Consider the following 20385-nt stretch of genomic DNA (forward strand, 5'->3'; position numbering starts at 1 on the left):
ACTTTTAAGATTGTTTTTTGAACGAACAAAATAATGCCAATAGTTAAATCAAAATAAAAAAAAAACGGATTTTCTATTCTGTCATGGCTTTTGATTTACGTTTCCCCTTCTTAATTCACCATCTTTGTTTCTTGGTAAACAAGCGAATAAGTTCCTGTCTGGATCATTCCAAAACTGCAACCGTGTCGGGTATCGTTTCACCCTTAGGGCTGTTTGAAACCGATTCCAACAAACTTTCCCTGACCTGACCTCTTCTTTCCCATCCTGCAACACCCACTGTGACCTACTCATCCACTTCCGAAGATAATATTTTATTGTATTCTATGCATGATTTATCAAATTCTATCGTCTTTAAAAGCAGTTCGGGAGAAACGAATACGAGTCCCGATCTTTTTTCCTCAGATATTTCGATATTCTTTCGTTACATTTGTTTCTTTTTTTGGTATGTGCAAGAAGGTTCATGGGTTAGATAGAGAAGAATGAATGCACTCCTCTTCTGTAGAGGTCACGTTTATTAACATGGGAAACTGGTGTGATATATTTTTAAGTAAACACGAAGAGACTCCTGCAACTGAGAAACATTATTACGTGCGAATTTGTAATCAATATTCACACATATGCGATTAAAAATATTCGAAATTTTCCAGGAAAGTTAGATATGATGTTGAAACTGAATGTTTTCTAATCATAATTTGTACAGTATGATTTATCTGAATACTGAAAACTATATAAATCATGTCAACGGCCGCATAATTATATGATCTTAGGCAAATAATTGTAGATTTAGCATTTTTATGACTAAATTGCTGCATAAGCATCCAAAATTTGCTATTATATATAGTAGTTTATTAAAAAAAACTTGTCTGCTAATTTATAACTTATATATATATAATATTTTGCATCATACAGAAATTGAAACAAAATTTATCCGAAAGTAAATAAATATAACTACGTTTACACATGAAATGGACGGCCATCTGGGAATTTTATGTGAAACCAAATTAGGAATTTCTAAATTTAGATAGGAAGTCGAGCATTTTATTTTTTATTTTTTTTACTGTAATATTATAAATTATTAATTTAAAATGGAGCAATGGACGATTTTACATCATAACTTAGTTGAGATTTGTGTGTGATTATAATGATTATATTTTCCACTTGAAAAAATTTCTAAAGTACCATATATATATTTTTTCTTGTATGACAACAACATGATGGCCTTGTATCAGAGTTCGTTTATCATCGGTTATAAGTTTAGTGGAGTCGTGAGTTAAACTTTCGCATCGAAGACGTGTTAATAATAATTCAATACTTCGGTTTTCTTACTTAGATGCTCAGACATGTGCAGGTAGCGGTTGGACGTGGTGTTGCATGTCATTGCCGATGCATCATCTATTTTCTCTTGATTTATTGCTCGCAAAAAGATGAAGTTAATCCCTAACATCATCTGATATTATATTACATTATAACTTTTGAGATAATATATTATAGGAACTTATTAACATTGGTTTTAATTAGTTCAAATACTATATCTAGCTTGTTTTTTTTTGATAAGCTTTCGACTTGATTATCCAAAACGAAAAATTAATTAATTTTCCTTTAGTCGGTTCTCGGTTTTTTTTTCTTAAATCTTTCTACCTTAAGTAGATTCCATTCAAATAAAATGCTATATGATTTCCTCTTTCCGAGAAAATTGTATGCGATAACGTTATCAATCGTTGTATGTTTAAAAGAAAAACTATTTAATTTTTCTTTGCCGTTGCCTCCGTCAGCTGTGTGATATGGCGCATTTTATGTTTCGATGATTTATCAATAGTTTATTTTCATAAAATCAAACAAGTTGTTATTAATTTCTCCGTAACTGTTCACCTTTTATTTCGTAAAGCTGGTTTAAAAACAATTTAGGCACATATATAAGCAAAAATTTAATCTGGAAAGAAACAGTTTTACAGATGAACTTATTTCTTCTTTCTTTAATAATAATAATAAAAAAGTATTCGATTCTATTTTTCTTTTAAGTGTGATTGAAGTTTTTACTTTGTTTTACTTTAGAGCTATGTATCAATTAACGTTTGTCTTTTGTCAAGCTCTACATTTTACTTTCAAGCACTTTGTTGAAGATTAGAAGGAAAAAAAAGTGGCAAGTCTTATCGAGCTGTGCTATATTGTAACAGTTTTTCAAGCGTGGTTTGAACACTATTTGTCAAACATTTGCACACAATGTGTGCAAAAGTCTGGCAACTATTTTACGATTATTTTAGAACTTGTTTCTTTATTTTGAATTTTTGCTTGTTGTTTTTCATTGTATGTAACTATATCAAGCACGTTAGATTATTTTTGAGCTCCTAAGATAGTCGAAAATAGTCTTCACTGAATTTTTTTGTTTTTGTTATATCGATGTCATCTAAGGAGTAAACAGTGTTTCATACGTTAAATAGACAACCCAAGCAATTCGATATTTTTTCATTATTTATTTGCAGAGTGCCATACCACTTAAATATTTTTATTAAGATAAATAAGATTTTTCTGCTTTATTGCTCACGATTGAATCGTCGGGAAACTACGAAAAAAGTTTGAAAAGTTTAATTAGATCATATTTTATTTCATTCCTCAGAACACAATCACATTGGGAATGTTAAAAATATAAATACCCACCATATCAAATTTTATACAGGTCAGGATAGAGACCATTTGAGGGCAAATAATCCAGACCACCCTAAGGAAAAAAATCGCATGTTTAACGTTCTGCCGAGGAGTATTCCGAGAAAGCCATTACAGGTATCACATGGCTTATTCGAAATTAACAAAAATATTAAAATCGTCATCTTAAAAATGCACGATTGCAAAACAAGAAGCTGTCTTACAGTTTCATAATCAATATTTATCAAATCTTATTTGTGTAAGTAAATTAAGTGGAAAATGATTATTAAAAATAGGATAACAGATTTATTTTTAAAGAATTTAAATTTGATTTTTTATTTTTAAACATTTGTAACAATTTTAAAAAAATTGTTCTGTGGAGTTACTTGAGTTTCATTGAATTGAGCTTTGTCGTACGGTCGATTCTGCAGCCGTTCTTGTAACTAAAATCACCGACTTACCACTTCCGGAATGAGTGTATTTCGTACTTTGTTTACGACTGAAGCGAGTTAGATGCTGCCTTCTTGTTCTGGCGCCAACGAGACAGCTCCAAAAGTCACGTCTTTACAGAATTGTATTTACGTACCGCATTCGTTTAAAAACAAACTGACTGGTTTCATTCATGTATGAATCAAAAGAAAAACACACTTCACTTTAGCTATTTAAATATATATTGTCTTTAAACGCATCCTATTAATGATTTTAAATGAAATTAGTGCTGACTTGACTCGTGTGTATGAATATGTTTATAATGGGGTAAATAAAAGTTACCGTGTTTAAATTTCTATAGCCAATACATTCGGGAATCACCATAAAATCATTTCCTCGTCCATTCAGTTATTATGCGGAGATGTTTAATCTTCATGAAAATGTTAACAAAACATAATTATCGAGATGGAGTTAAATTCATAAAATAGCCTTATCGTATTGCGAGGGAATAAGACGGATCGTTTCTAAATTTTTAATGAAAGTATTTGTAAATGATTCATATTTCTGTTACGATTTGTAAGAATATTTTAAATCAAATATATATATATATATATCAGTTATGACTGAAGGAGATAGAAGAGTTTGTCTACATCAGCGGTTCCCAACCTTTTTTTGACCACGGACCACTTTGATTTCATTGTTGTTAGCAGGGACCACAAGGTTTAAGAAAAATGAGCTGTGTCAATCTAAAAATAAACTTTAATCAAAACTTTTAACATAAGTAATCGTTAAACTCAAGAGTAACATGCTTCAACAGTACAATTATAATAGGAAACATAACATTTTTAGTAAAAATTAAATTCAGTTTGTATCAATGTGGAAATAATAATTTAAAATTAATAAAAGTTTTAAATCTTTCGCGGACCATATTTTAGCTCTGCGGACTACTGGTTGGGAACCGCTGGTCTACATTATTGAACAAGCATTTTATGCCATCTAGACAAATTAGTGAATTGTGTAGCATTAGTACTATTGTAGAATTTGAAACGAGAAAGAAATCAAATAAATCAAATATAATACATATATATATTATAACATATATACATACATACTATATATACACACACACACACACACACACACACACACACTTGTGTGTGTGTAGGCGTCTCTTACTTGCTATTAATAATAGAACATTATGTTCCGTTTACTTAAAATGCCGTAATGTACAAGTATGCCGCAGGAATTTAAAAGTATTCTTATTGTCTTTTCACACTTCATTGTATACCTAAAACGCAATTGATTTAGGCAATCATTTACATGAGTCAGTGCTTCGATACATATTATTATATATTTTTAATTTTAATCGATTATGCCATCGATACCGATTCGTTTCCGCTTTTAAACGCTAAGAGAACATTGACCTTAAAATTTTTATTTGCTTATTTTGAATTTTTTGAAAGTGATAAATCGATATTCTGATCTTAATCTTATCAATTATATGATACAGTTCAATATAATATCTTAAAATATTGCAATATAGGAAGCCAGTAATTTTACATTTTTGTATACGTAATATAAATACCGTTTTATAATCTTTTCTGTGCGAATAAGAGTAGTTTCAAGGACCTGCATTATGGTATACAACCCTAATTTAATTTACTGTATATATTTGAAGTGAAAATTACTGTTTAAAAAATTGCTCTCGATTTGTCTGAGCATCCGCAGAAAGATAAAAATTTACAAGATAAATTCCACTTATAAAAATTCCAACAATTTTGTTCTTCAGGGATTCAGTGAGAGAAAAAATATCCTACAGTTTTTTTACTTCCTCCTAAAATAAAACTGTTAGGCATAGAAAATACGAAATATATTTGTGTATGAGGGAATCCCTTATTTTAATATTTTGACTCCTCAGGAATAGTGGAATATGAAGATAAGCATTTTATTTTTAAGTAGATTTTTTAGACCAACTATTAGAATTGATATGGAAAAAGTTTCCCCGTATGAAACGAAGAAACTCGATTCCCTGGGAGCTAGAGGAGGGGGACGGGTTTACTCCAATTGACGTTTAACGGTTTTTAGGCTATGCTGTTAGGAGAACGTTGGAATTCATAGGATTTCTAGGGGGTGAATTCTTTCGTTTACTTTAATCTGATTTTTAAACGAAATCCTAAGTAGTAATGCAATGAAATTTGAAGACTCCATATTCCTGTATGATCTATAAGAAATTCAGCAATGTTAGTGAATTTTAATATATAATCTTCACTCAAAGAACTTCATGAAATTTTTATTTTAAACTTTTCCGCCAAAAGTAGAATTATTATTTGAGTATATATTGAAAATTACGAATTTGTTTCTCAAATAATTTACCGGAAAATTTGATTTACGCAATATTTACGTATATTTTTACTCTTGGTCCATGACCCACTGCAAGAAAGAGATACAATTTGATGATTATTTGAATGTGGTAAATTAACGAGTGCCCTCTGGATAGAATCACTCACATTTTTTCAGCCTTATTTCAAATAAAAAAAAGGGCCCCTACTCTACGTTTGGCATAAACGAAATTCCTGCATAATAATTTAAGAATTTTGTTCAATACGATGAACAAAATGAATAAATAATAATAATTTAACAACACAGGCTTAACTGTATTAAGGGCGAAGAAGAAGAAGTAGATTTTGGAAAAATTTACTTTTGGAAATAATAATTTAAAATTAATAAAAGTTTTAAATCTTTCGCGGACCATATTTTAGCTCTGCGGACTACTGGTTGGGAACCGCTGGTCTACATTATTGAACAAGCATTTTATGCCATCTAGACAAATTAGTGAATTGTGTAGCATTAGTACTATTGTAGAATTTGAAACGAGAAAGAAATCAAAGTTGTTATCAAACCTTCAAGATCAGACAAAACGAAATATTTTTATATGCATGATAGAGTTGTAAATATTCATAATCGTCGAGCGTGCTTTGATAAAATCTTTTTTTTTTTTTTTTTTTATTGTCTTTCTTTTTCTTCTTCAGTAGAAATTTCAACAGGATTATTAAGTTTGATTCGGAAAATGTTTTACCTTGGATAGAAAATTTACGAGTCAGAAAAAACTTGTTTTCGTTATAAGAGCACTAGTGCGTAAAAACTGATATGTAGATGAAATTCTGCACCTATTAAGAGTAGCTTGTTTCATGTTTTGGAACTTGATAAATATTAACTAATATTATTGCACAATATCTTTACTACACTGTTAAGAATTAGTTCGGTGACGAAATAATTATAAAAATTTACATTTTTTTAAAACAAATTATACGAAATTTAAAGTAATAATTTATACATATTAACCAATCTTACATAATGAATTAGCTTATTTTTAATTTTAAAATTTATTTTGTAGTTTAAAACATGAGCTTTGAAAATTATTATTATTATTATTATTATTATTTAATATTTTATAGTTTAAAATTAAAAAAATAATAATTCTGAAAATGATTAAAGGACTGGGTATTTTAATATGAAAATTAATGAAAATTAGCGATTTAATAAGAATTTCGTGTCATGTTGCAAATGTTTGAAACAGCCATTTTTATTTTTATCTATCGTAATCAACGAGTTAGAAAGATCTTTGTGGTACAGTTTTATTCTTTTGAGTAGTATGAGGTAGTTATTTTTAAATTTTCGTATATTTCATTACGATTAAGTTTAAGATAGAAGTTTATTTACTCCACTATTTCGATAAGAATTATCTGCATTACTCAGATTGAAAGAAATTTTAGCATTTATACCAACGGAATTTTAGTTTATATGCGTATGTATTAAACAAAAGACGTTTTATTTAGCGAAGCAACATGGATGATGCCTTTATAATTTTTCTGGTTGACATATAGACCTACATACAAATATTTTGAATAGATCTGAATAAAGTTTTGATATACATTATACTGAATTTCGGCTAATGACATGTATGTTTAGATACTAATATTTTATCAAGTTATAATAAGCTATAAAAATTATACCTTAATTTTAGGACTTCTCTTTTTAGTGAAGAAAATAAGAAAACTAAACTATCCAATATTTACTATCTACTCAGATGTAGATAAAATTGTAGAAATGCTCTATTGATATTAGTAAAATAGCTAATTCTTACGTACAAGCATCTATGATGACTCTAAAAAAGACGACGTCATTTTATCTTGCTGGAAAAGTCTTGCAACAAAACATCAAGTATAGGTGAAAGAGGACAACTATCTAATCCTCTTTATAATTATGCTAGTGGCTGTTACGTAAACGATCTCTCATTATTACTACTTAACGGGTGCGTTTTTTTGTGCCACTGATTTTTCTTAATCTAGCAAGGTTATTCAAACCAGCCCTCAAGCTATTCCCCCTCGAAGGAAGGAAACGATTTGCAGAAAAAACTTGCAACAAAGTATTCTGACAAACACGTTTTCTTTTGTTATCAAAAGAACTAATTTGTTATGTTAAATATTTCACTTGTAGAAAAGGATGCAAGTGGAGCCAATCATTTTGATTATTTGTAACATAAAATAAAACTTAAAAACTAATTGTAAGATCTAATTAACAGCAATAAATCTCGTTAATTTGCATTATACTTGGAAGTATACTTTCAAAATTCATTCTTTTTTTTGTTTTAAATTATTCATTGTTTCATAATGAATATTTTTGGAATTAAAATCATCCCTTTTTGTCAGATTTATAAAATAACAATTATTTTATAACAATAATCGAATATATAATTTCCACTTTTGATTAGTCGAAATTAAATAATTATTCGATTAACTGATAAAATGTAATTTAATTTTTATGAAGTAATATTTGGTTATTTTTACAATAATAAATTATCCATTTATTGTTGTAAATAACCTTAACTTTAAAAAAAAACTTTTGCATGTTTTTTTAAAAAGATTTTTAATATTAAATAGCTTTTGATAAAAATATTCTGTTATTTTGTATTCTATAAATTTACTTATAGTGGTTTTAGTCGCTGCTATATCAGAATAAAATAATCTTATAAGAACACTTAATAGGAGAGTTAAGTTTCGATAAAGGATATAAATTTGTGTTGTAAGTATGGATACAAAAGCTCTTTCCAAATGTCAAAAGATATTTTGCGAAGGCTAAAATCTATATACTTGAGCTTGATTATAGTGATTCAATTAATTTTATAAGCTTCAGAAATGCGTGAGGTATATAAGAGTTATGAATAATTTATCTTGTTTTTGAGTCTTTCGATACCCGTGAGGGATCCAAGTTCGTATCCGATCTCGACAAAATGATTTCCTTTCATGACAGTTAGCCGGGGCATCATTTCAATTCTTCATCTTTGTTGGATGACGTCATTGCGGACCAGACTCTTCCACAATGAGCTTATTTTGAGGCCTTCTGTATAGTTCTTTTTGCACCGATGTTTACGCTTAAAAACAGGTTTAAAAAAGAAAAAGCCCGCACAGTATATATATTTAATTATAAATAATAATTTTCTATTCTATTATTTTTTTAAACTTACATTTGTATAATGTTTCGTATATAAAAATACTGGGCTTCAAATATTCTGTTTTATAGGATCAAAGAAGCATGCAATTTTAAATTACATAAAAGAAAAATTTAATCGATTAATTTCGCCATTTCTTGCTAGATAATCGACAAGTTTAATCGATTATTTTAAACTGATATAATTGGGTAAATTGGTCGATTTTTCTGATCAATTGATTAAGTTACGAAATCTTTTCTTTTTGGATTTACACAATGTAACAATTTAGAATATAACAGACTTTTCTCCCCTGTTTCAATTTATAAGTTCTCAAAATTAGTGCAGTTTTCTTAATCTCGCGTGTGGTAATTTATTTAAATATATATGCATATAAAAATTTTGACAATAGTTTAATATGTGAACAAACATTTAAAATATCTTTTTGTAAGAAATATTTCGACCTATGTATAATCATAAATGTATTAAGTTGTAGATTTTTAAGTAGTATTCACATTAATTGTAATAAAGTTAAGAATATTAAGATTTAAAAAGTTTATACTTTTCTTATACTGAACACATTCAAACCCAATAGTTTTAATAACCTGAAATTAAATAATGTTGTGTTTTAGTTTTAATATGGGTAATTAAATATGAAAATTAATATTTTAGATTCTAACTTTCTATCTTGAAAATCTTATTAATGAATTTTTCTGTATTTTTTTGAATGGCATTTCTTAAGTACAGCTTTACTTTACAAAACATTAAACATGTTATGAAGTCAGTCATATGTATATTTTATTAGATGATAATAAGTGTATTTTTAGTTAAAATTCATTTCGATAAAAGATAATTAATATAGATAAATGAGTTATAATAAAATCTTATGATTTATGATACTACCACGAGTTAAATTACTGTTTTATTCGTTTTCATTCCTTGTTTTTTTAATTCGTATTTAGAAGTTAGCACAGGCTATAAGAATTTGATACCGTTTACTGTATAGAAAGAGAGTAATTAGGGGCCATTTTAGGTTTTATTCGAAATTAGATATTTTCTCTTTAATATATTTTTATATTATTATTTATAAATGAAATGATGGAAGCCTGAACTAAATCAATTAGACATTAATTGGTGTAAACTTCTAAATATAGCGGCATAATTTCATATTGGAATAGGTGAAATTCGAGTATAGACGGTATTTATTTTCTTAATCTTCACCTTTTCAGTACTTCAAATGTTCGATTTTCTCCAGTAAGTAACGCTCTCTCTTTGTACCATTACTGTTTGCATGAATACACATTACATTATTATTTTTACTTATTGAGAATTGAATGTTTTATTAGAAATACAATTAAAAATATTTGTTTATTATCCTGAAAATCAATTTAATACCCTAATATCATTACAGAAGTTGATTTTATCTATCTCTTCCAAGAATAGGGTTTTTTAAAAATTTATTTATTGTAATTATTTGTGCTCTCTTTAATTATTGGATAGTAAAGGAAAAAATGTTTGTTTAGTAGTTTCAGTTAATATGACTGCTATATAATTCGATAAGATTTTATAATACTGTAATTAAAGAGAATTTTTATCTCTAATTATTATAAAATTTTCTTCTCTCTCTCTCTGTTCTCTTTATATCACATCTTTCTTATAAATTATTAAATAACTGACAAGTAAACTTCATTAATGTTTTTCTGCTTATAATAATGAATTTATCCCTAACTTTGAATAAATTTAATCAGATTTTAAAGTCGTTTGCACATAAATTTTCTCAAGTACGTTTTATGACCGTTTATGAACTGCTATCGTTGAAATATTTAAGCTTTGATCTTCTATCGTAATAGATGAAACGAAAAAATAATTTAATTCTTGATATATATCTCAACAGAATTATGGACATAACTTTTAGTTAATAGTTCAAGAATATTTAAGTATCTGACTTATCAGGTTTAGATAATGATATACAAACAAAACTTTGTATTGTCATTAAAATGTAAGCTCGGTTAGAAATCGTCTTTCTTAAGCTTCCTTCAGAAAGCTTTTTTCATCCTGGATCGTGCCCCCAATCATTTTTACCCGAAAATAACTTGTGGTTCTTTTGATTTGTTCCACGAAGAAACCACACGATTATCTCCTGTCAGATCTCTTATTGATGGTATCTTGATTAGTAAGTTTCCAACGAATTCGTTGAGTAAAACTTCTGTTGCTACTTCATTTTGCTTTCTTATTTTTAGATAATTTTTAATTAGAAAAATTTCATTATTTTACACATGATGGAAGGATTCCAGTCTCATATTGAATGTAAAATTACATGTTCTTTATTTTTCGCGAAAGTAAAAGTTTTGAAGGAAATATCCAATTACTTTATCACATCTGTGGCTTTTATTGTAAAATTTTACTTTAACTTTTATGTAATTTAAAGTGAAGTTTCCGGAACGTTAAAAATTTCTAAATTCATTCGTATTCTTTTTTTTTTAATTGTTTAACTTTTAAACGTCCAAAAAATACGTGACTGTAATAACATTTAAAATGGTTTCTTTATTTGCTGTTATGCTATATTGATAAAAATAAACATTTTTATTTAATATTTTAAAGCTTTTTTTTAACTCTTTAAAAAGTTATTTACTATTTCATGCATTTAAAAAACTGGTCAAATTTATTTTTTGACAATATATATATAGCGGTTATTAAACACAATAACAGATTGAAGAATGGAGATAGAATATTAGATAGTACTTAATAGTACAATATCATAATTGGATATATATTATAAAAGTACTATGGAGATAGAATATTAAATAATACTAATTTTCAGCTGAAATATTTTATCATTGTGTATATCAATATTACTATTACTTTGTAACTTACTATTGGATAATAAATCGTATATATTTTGGGTAAAATGCATTTAAATCTAATATGCCACTTTCAATAGTAATATAGTACGATTGGAAACAATATATTAGATATACATTTTGGACAAATATATATATTTTAAATTGTAAATAATTAATTATCGTGTTTTTATCTTAAATTTTTTCAAAAATTTATAATTATTGACGATGATAAATATCAAACCGTGCAAAATCTCGAATGCCGCATTGTAATAATACAGTATCTAAATGTAACCATGATTTTTACGTACAATTTTTTTATAATCTTTTATAATAGAGTGATAATGATCATCGAGTTCATTTTTTTATAATAAAACTTAATATCATATAATAACGTTAAATAATAATAATAATAATAAAAGATGGCAGTTTTTTTATTTTCCGAGAGCATTACTGCTGCCGTATAATGGTCGAATAAAATTCAAATTTGATTTAATTGAAAATGTAAAATATTTAATGTACTTTCTCTCCAATAAGATAAATGTTCAAGTTTAATATAATATTTAAGTACTTACTGTAGTTTTTAATCTTGATAAAATAAGGAATAAATTCTCATTGCGAAGTCATAAATTGATTGAATTCAGATTAGATTTAGTCTCAGAATCTAGTTCAAAAACGAAAGTTTGTTTCTTTATAAATCTGATTAATATATATACATATATATAGCATAGCACCATACGAATTTTTTAATGTTAAAATATTTGCAATAAACCAAAGAAACTGTTGAGACAGGCTAGGAAAGTAATTATTTTACTTTACTGGATGCTGATAGATTGTTGTTTATCTTCAAGCCACATTCCATCATAATTAAATTTCATTAAAAAAAACTTTTTTTTTACCATTTGACTCACGTAAAACGACTTTAAATGTGATTCATCCTTGTTTTCTAATTCTTTAAAGCCGATACTGCTTACATTAAAAGTTATCGTCATGGTAAACTAAAGAGGAACATCTGGGTATCTTATCTGATGATGAAGTGTATCGATTATTATTATTATTTTAAACGTATTCGATGCATAAAAATTCGATAAGCCACAAAATGTATTAATAAAGCATAGAATAGCTTGTTTATTAGTGCAACTTAAATGTAGTCTGATACTCCTGTATAAATATTCGAATGCAAGCGACATTGTTGTCTTTGTTAATGCATTATTTGTATTCTGGCATATCTCGATGGCAGGATTACTGTGTCACGTTTTTTGTAAGGATTTGTTATAATTTATGTAATTCAATTTAGAGTTTGTCGAAAATACTTAACCTATAATAATATATACAATGACAAACTGGGAGCACATTGATATGAAAAAGAAATGGACACCACCGGGCGTGCATGCACTGAGGCGTTTAAAAGCAATATAGAAACTCGTTTAGCATCACAACAGAATGTTGTCAAAACAAGTTCGTGCCCAGTTGGCAATTTTTTTTTGTTATCTGACCACTAAAATGCTGTGCTGCTGCTTTGGTTGTCAACAAAAGCCGGGAGAAGGATCATTGACGGATAATTTATTCGCAGGTTGATTTCAAAATCGAATGGTGGCATCGTAAAGAAAAGGAAATTTCATAAATGATGAACAAATTTAATATTATACAACATATTTTATCTTTTTTAAAATCCCGTTTTGAATATTTTATTTATAAATTGAACGACGTTGTAGATTCGATAAGTACAGTTCGTAAATGATCTGTCCTGGCAGTTAGAATGTATGAAGGAGTGGATTGAAGGAACGGTTGTGAGGCCCACTGCAAAATTATAATCGGAAGCTTACAGAAGCAGTCATTAGTGCAGAGTTTCCTGAGGGAGAGGGAAGCTTGCTACCCGCTGAATGGTCCCCCTCTCGCTTTTTCCTAGTTCGTGGAATAACCTTAAGTGTAAATCACCGAGAAATTTATTTTCTCAGTGATTTACACTTTTATAAGCTAATTATGAAAATAATCTTAACTATTTTTTTTCTTTAAATAATGATTTACTTTATAATTTTACTTTATATGTTATAATTAAATTTAATTAATTATGCAAAGAGAGAGTAATTTGCATTTTATTATTTTACTAATTGCTATTTAGTACTATTTTAGTAAAGTTCAAGTGCTGTCAACGAAATAGTTATTTTATGTGGATTTATGAAATACAATTTATAAATGTGTACTGAAACATTAAATTTATATTATTTAATACTTTAGAATCGAATGCTAAAATTCGAATTAATTCACAATAATTATTAATATTTGCATTCTTATTTTTGACTAACCTAGTTAGCAAAAAATGCGACTATATAAATAAATTGCTCGCTGTAACTGTAAATAAATGGCTAGTACAATATAATTACTCGAAAAGATACAACAATCTTTAGTAGCATGATTTATTTTATCTACTCTTAATGTGAACAGAATAATATACAGATTTATGAATCATTACTTTTTAACTAATTAAAATAGTTCAAACTGCTTAATATTGATAACTTTAGCTAATGCCTCGAAAGAACTTATTAAAGAAAGCAAATGCAACTTTGATATCCATAGCACCATAATAAGTAATTTATTTATATTTTATGATTTAATGATAGAAAATACTTTTTTCGATTATTAAAAAATATTAAAAACATTTTTTACATTGATACTTTATGTATGGAATAAATTCATTCGACACGGATAACTTGGTTATTTATGATGTTTAGGAATCATTTTTAACAGGAATCTGATTTAAAGAAATGACTTCAATAAATTATTGATTCAATTATTTAATGGACTAATACTCTATAAATATTGCGATGTGAAAGAGGAAGAACAGCTCTAATCGATGATTAGTTGTTCTTCCTTCAAAATTCTTTTGTCCTGATCGAAGGAAAAGAAAAAAAAACATCTTTGTGTGAGATTTAGTTTTATAACTGTTTAATTAGGAACAGTCGACATTTGAATATTTAAATTTCGCACAGTATATTTGTAATAGTGAATTTCGAATCAGTGACACTTTTCCCCCGTTAGATATTGAAAGTTTTTCTTTTTAATCCAAACTTTTCAGAAGAATCGATCCAGTTTAAATTTAGCAAGCAACTAGGTGACATTTTTTTCCTTTTTTCTATAAAGTTTTAATTTTTAATCACGAACTATGTAGAAGGATACGGAAATTATTTCATATCCGATGACTCGTTAAAGAAAATGCAGAATGAGTAACCACAAAGCTTTTAAAGCAATGTGGAAAGTCTCCATATGGTAAAGATCAAAGATTTGACTGTGGGATGATAAGAAGGGAAAGTGCTTCTACTTTGAAGCAGTTTGGAAAGAGATCGCTGTATGCTAGAATTTTTTTAAACCGTATTTCTTTGGTGAATTAAATATATGTATATATATATTTCATTGTAAAGAATGTTCAATAAAATCTTTTTTGTTGATTTTGATGGTTATAAAATTGTTTTATTATAATTTATTTCATATTTTATTTTGCCATTATTCAAATTATTATTTATTTATTATAATTTCATTTGAATACATTTTTTTATGTATAATAATTTTACCTCCATTATTTAAATTATTTTGTTGCATTTTCTCTCTTTCATTCCTACTATTTAAATAAAATTTATTATTAAATAAAATTATTTATATTTCTTTCATTATTCAACCGTGTTGTTAAGAATGAAATAACTGTCCAAGAATTTTTGTAACTAAGTATGAAGAGGAATTTTAAGTGAATTCTGTTTTCGATCATTAGTATATATTAGATAATATTTGTGCTGGATGAATAAACAACGTTAGATAAATCACGAAATAGGCATATTCGCATTTAATACTAAATTCTTATATTAGTGAATTTTATATTGAAACCACATTTAAGTTAAGAATAGCAATGATCTATTATATGTATATATACTTTATATAAAATTTAAAAAATAAGGTATGTTGGTAAGAGTAATCGTATAATTATTTAAATAGTTTAGATTAGTTTTATGTAGAGAATAACACTGAATATAACTAGAATATTACTTAAAAATTAATTTTTAAGTAATATTCTTAAGTAATTTTTCCTATTTTTTAAATTTATAAATGTATTCTTACGATCTTAGGAGTTTATCGTCAGATAAATATGAATATCAGTTTTCTTTTATCTTAAAGGAGATATATTAACTATGTTTAAATACCCGCTGTTAGTATGTCTTATTTGGATATTATTCTAAAAATATTTTTGTTTACTGCGTTACTCTGGTGTATTTATTCGAATACCGTCCAAAAATTGCAAAAAAAAAGAAAAAAAGAAATTAATAAATTCATGCGGAAAAACAGTCTTGGATTTTAAGTATTATGAATTTTAAATTCTTTATTAATCTTTAGAAAAATGTGAAAAATAAGTATTGATCTGGTTCGGTATATGACCGAGTGTTTTGCATGAAGGATTTGCATTCGAATTAAAACAAACCAACCGAATTGTAAAATTGGTGAATTTTTAAGCAGAAAGAGTGAATTTAATTAGAGCTGTTTATATAAGAAAATCAAATTAAGAAACATTACCAATATATATGTATTGTTTTATTATTAAGTTATCCAAAACGAGCAAACGTGTTAATGAAATCGATTGAGGAATTGGTATACTTAGATGAACTAATCTTTTATTTATAAAATGATCCTCGCAGCCATGCCGAGCCCGTGAGCGCGTATATTTTTTTCTTTTCTGTTCCTTCCTATCAATAGTTAATATGACGTGATAATAACCGGAAACCGATTTGGATGTTTGATTTTCCGTTAATAAAACCAGTTCCCCGTCAAATTATCGTTCGTAATTTGTTCAAGCTGGTTTCTCTCACTTCATCTTCATTTCGGATCTTCCGTTCGAAGCTAAATTTTTCCATTCAGATTTTTTTTTTTGTTTCTCCTCCTCTCGCCCTCCTTTTTTTCACACTCAGCAAATTATGACGTAGCCTGGGTCTAGTTAGGGTGGTGTAGAGTGAGTTGGGGGACCCTTTTTCAGTTGTCTGAATCCCTTCCGTCCGGTAGAGTTCCCGATAACGGTCCCCCTATTTCGGATTTTCCCTGCCTTTTTTTTTTCTTTCTATCTCCCGTTGAAAAGAACTTACTCATTTTTTCCTCTTTTCATCCTTTCCCTATCACTGAATATTGAATTAGGACGAGGAACATTTTTTTCCCTTTTTCCTCTCTCTATTTTTTAATTCCATCTTCCAGCACTTACAATTAAGCATAAATTGAATTTGTACTAATGACGATTAATTTAGATAGTTACAGTAGTTTTGGTGTTTATCTAGTTTTCTTTTCCTATTATTTTTTTTTTACTTTTTACGTTTCTATTATGTGTTTTTAGCCAGGAAGAAACAATAGATCGATATCCGATGCGTGAATGATAACCATCGATCCGTGCAAGACGATAGCGTAAGACGAACCGCGATTGTAGTAAAATACGCTAGGTGTAACACACGTTAGTCCCGATAGAGGTTGTCTATCGCAATGTCAGAACTTGGTATATTCTCATTGACCGATGATGTGCCCTAATAATTGGCTTTTCTACCGCTAGGTGGCGAGTATTGGCACTATGCCAAGAGGCATAGCAGAAGCGACTGCCTCTCACACCCGCCATTCGGAGGCGAATGACGAAGTGACGCTGGTTACGTAGTGTTTGAGTGTTGTGTGTTTTGTGCCGTCGTGGAATTTATTCGCTTTTTTTATATAACTGAGGATTCTTGCTGGTATACTCCCGGTGGAAGAGATTTATTTATTTGTTTAATTTTTTGGGCTTTTCTAATTCCGCCCACAGAGGATGGGTAAGTAGAGAATATCATCCATTTTTCGGTTGCGACACCGTACCGTTTGCTTTTGCCCGGTTGGCTCAATGACGGACATTCCGGCAACATCCGTTTATCAGCTAAGATAACGTTACACGCTATACCGCTGCGTAATACCCGATGATGTATCCCAGACGGAATATCGCCGGTCGGATATGCTGAAGAATTTTACCACCGGGTTCGAATACCCGCGTTGAAGGTATTATGGCGTTTAATCGACTGCCTATTGAAGAGAACGGAGTAAGCGTGGGAATTACGCTCCTTTCGTGCGATTTATTTTTTTCAAACCTGTTATTACTTTATTATGTAGTTTTTCATTTCTGCTTCCCGCGGAAAGTTACTCGCGCAGGCGCCTGTCAGTTTTGCCAGGGGATAGGGAATATATTTATATACTTATACCGTTTCTGGATATATCTTTGTGTGTGTATTTATTACTTGTCATATATCGGAGGGTGCTAATCAGCGCTTACTTCCCCACGTGTTGGTCATTATTGACTGTTCTCCATCTTCAATTTCCCGTCCGTTTCGAGATTGAATGTATTATTGTATTTTCTGTTTGGAAGGGGGATATTGCCAAGAGTCTTTCTGGCCTAGAAAGCGGCAAGTGTTTCTCAGTATGTAAATAAAAGTATTAAATTATCAGCTGAATGAACGCTTGTCTTAATAACTAGATATAAAACGAGTCGAAACTAATTTCGTTGTCTTGTATTCTGCGTATCGTAACGGAATGGATGAATGTTTTCGTCACTTTATCTGTTAGGATGATATTCAATTATCAAACGATTTAAAAAAAATTATGGATATACGTTTTTAGTTTATAAGCGCACATTCGATTTGACACTTTCTCTCGATTAATTCTTCTTAATGAGTTAGTCGGAGTAAAATTAAGTTATCGAATTCCTACCCAGATATTAAAACGTTAGCGCAAAGTGAAAGTCTTATTTTAATCTTCATAGTTAATTCCCTTTATCCAGAACATCAAATTAGTAGAAGTCGCTCGTTGCCCGTGGAAAAAATTCTAACAATCCGACATAATTACTGCTTATTTGACCTCATCTTTCATTGACTGCCCGTGGGTACTTTTTCCACTAAGGAAATATCCATAACCTGTTCTGAAAAGTAGTTCGGCTCTTAGAAGAAAACATCTTTTGAAAGAAAGTGTGAAATAGCTCTTCTTTATCTTGTGGACCCATCGTCATATATTACTTAAGAGGGATATTATCTTTTTTTGATTTAGAAGGTCTCTACATTGTGTAAGCCGAACTATTTCAATGAGTAAACAAACACGGCATTGGAATTCAATTTGAGAAACTCTTCCTGATTATATATTACATATTTCTTATCGTTTCGAATGTAGAATAAACAGTATAATCTTTTTTAATCAATGGTTGTTTTAATTGGTTGAAAGTTGTTTATATTGGACTTTGGGGAATTTCTTGATCGCTTATAAAGTTATTTGTAAGCAGCTCTAATACTCTTAAATGTTCTTCAACGTTATTAACCATTTATTTTTATGTGTTATCAAGGATTTTTTTCAGCTCTCGTAATTCAAAGAATGGATACCATAATTTAGGCAACCCTTGACAAGTTTATCAGAGAAAGCATCGCATTTCTTTCTATCTCGTTATCTTCTTAGTTGCAAAATCGATCTTTTTTTTTATTTTATTTTTCAGTTTCGATTGAATTCGAAGCGATCCAAAATTTTTTGATATATTTTTTTTACAGATTTTTTTCTCTCCTTTATTTATTATTTTGTAATGTTTTAAATCCTTTTCCATCATGTTTATATCACTCAAGCTTATCTGGATGATATTTTGCGCACTTTTTTTTTTGTTAAGTTCCAAAGTCCTCAATTCTAAAGAAATAGTAGTTGCCATTGATACATTTCTGCCAGTTTTATTTCTTTTACTTGATCTATTTGCTTGGTAAATGATACAATGTAAAGTTTATTACAAAAAAAAAAAAATCAAATGATTAATTTAGAGTATGATACCTGTAAACTGTACATTTTTGATGATGCTTACAATTAGACTTTTAAAATTCAATTTTAAATAGACATATTGCTAATTTTTATTAATTTAATAGTTATTTATATTTTAATCAAAATAATAATGATAATAAATTTACTTAATGTTCTTAGAAAAAAACATAGGCCTAATGAAACTATATACGGTTTTGACTGAAAGGCAATATTGTTTGTTCTGCTTACATCATATCATTAGATTTATAATTACCAATTTAACACAGATTAAATTATGATTTACTACAAATAAATGTGAGAAAGGATTTACGTTAATAATTTAAAGAAATTCCATAAAAATATTTACACAATTTACATTGAAGCTGGCTGAAATTGAATTATTTAAAAACATGTAGAAAATTTTTTATAATCGAACCTATTTTGAAAGTAGTAAACAAAAAGTATTATCAGTATGTTTTCTATACATTCTTATATGGAAAAAAATTATTTTTTAAGATAAATATATTCTTGAATTTGGGAAATTCTAGCATATATTTCTTTTGTTTAACACATTTTAAGTTATTTTGTTTCAAGAATAGCATACATTTTTGTTTTTTCTTTGTATAAAACACTTATTATTTTTAATTCATTCAGTTATTCATTGAGCATTAAATGGGTTATGCATAATGAGTTAATTGTAAAAAAATATATTAACTGGATGACTGATTAATCATTTAAGGAAACCTTTTGTGTCATATTCAAATAAGCATTTTTGTTTTACATTATAATACACTATCATTTTGTTTTGTCTTACAATATCTATGTATTCATTAAAGTTTATTATGCTTGTGAGTTATGTTTTTCCACATCATCTTCAATTATTGTTAGTCAGTGTAAAAACAGAAGGAAGGAATTGTGATAAAGTATGATAAAATAATACAAAAATTTTCATTAATAAAGTATCAAATAATTATAATTAATAGTAATTGCTAGATGGAGAATATGAATTGTTAGAATTATATCTTTTTAAAGCTAAAAATAAAATTTAAATCAAACTCTTTCTATTTAAAAGTATTAAATTATTATAATTGAAAAGACCAATAGTTTTTCTATATTGAATAAATAGAATAGAATGAAATAGCTATTTCATTAGGGCTATACATAAAAATATTGTTAAATTAGTTATTCTTA

General features: G+C 28.1%; 1 protein-coding gene across 4 annotated transcripts in view; it reads left to right on the forward strand.

Moving 5' to 3' along the window:
* The window catches only part of LOC136977011 (serine/threonine-protein phosphatase 4 regulatory subunit 1-like), a 425271-nt gene that overhangs the window by 60451 nt on the left and 344435 nt on the right, over positions 1–20385 (forward strand). Inside the window, exon 1 of one of the 4 annotated variants that reach the window (XM_067272425.1) lies at positions 16493–17213. The exons of the other annotated variants lie outside the window; for them this stretch is intronic. The gene's annotated coding sequence lies outside the window, so the exon portion shown is untranslated. Of the gene's footprint in view, positions 1–16492; positions 17214–20385 lie in introns of those variants that run through there. 4 annotated transcript variants of the gene reach the window in all.

The sequence above is a fragment of the Centruroides vittatus genome, unplaced genomic scaffold (assembly GCF_030686945.1).
Source record: "Centruroides vittatus isolate TY-2023 unplaced genomic scaffold, ASM3068694v2 contig_439, whole genome shotgun sequence".
Classification (NCBI taxonomy): Eukaryota; Metazoa; Arthropoda; class Arachnida; order Scorpiones; family Buthidae; genus Centruroides; species Centruroides vittatus.